Genomic DNA, 770 nt, shown 5'->3' on the forward strand with positions numbered 1-770 from the left:
TATATAAATTTTTTTAGAATTTTCTAAGTCACATATGATTTTCTATAATTATTTGAATAGATAATTTATAAAATCTTAGAAAATTAAGATCTCTGTCTAGAGATCTCATATGTCTTTGGAAAAATGCTTAAATTGTTCACCTAGATAGAGGCTATAACATATAAAAATTAGAGTAAGGTGATAATTCAATATGAATGGAGAATTGAAAAACCCCTAACCCTAATTCATTTTTTAAAAATAATTTATACATCAAATTAATGTGAAATTAATTCCACATGGTTTTCCTTTGTTCACTGTGCAAGAGGGTATTTCTTTTATTTTTGTGAGTTTTCTATGCAAAGATATGGATTTTTGAAGTTTAGGAGCTATTTTCTGAATTTATTAAATATCCTATTTATTTATTCAAATGCGGGCTGACTGGATCCTCAGATATGTCGCTCAGATATGTCGAAAAGCCCCGCGGCGCGCTCCTATTCAACGCCGCCTTCCGAGTCAGCTGCCACGCGTAACGCCTTTTCGCCCCAGATGATCATTCGACTCGATCTGCGCCGTCCATTCAACACACGCGAAGATGGACGACATCCGTTCATCGTCCCCAACGGAATGATCCTGTGCCCGTCCATACTAAAACCTTAAGATCTCGGCCTAGACTCAACCAAATCACTTCGGGTTTGATCCTATGGACTCTTCTAAGTGAGACGAACATATCCATACGGTTAGGATACCATTAAATCAAGCTTAAGCAAATGGAGAATCAAAATAAGCTCGGA

The sequence above is a fragment of the Phalaenopsis equestris genome, unplaced genomic scaffold (assembly GCF_001263595.1).
Source record: "Phalaenopsis equestris unplaced genomic scaffold, ASM126359v1 Scaffold001105, whole genome shotgun sequence".
Taxonomy (NCBI): Eukaryota; Viridiplantae; Streptophyta; class Magnoliopsida; order Asparagales; family Orchidaceae; genus Phalaenopsis; species Phalaenopsis equestris.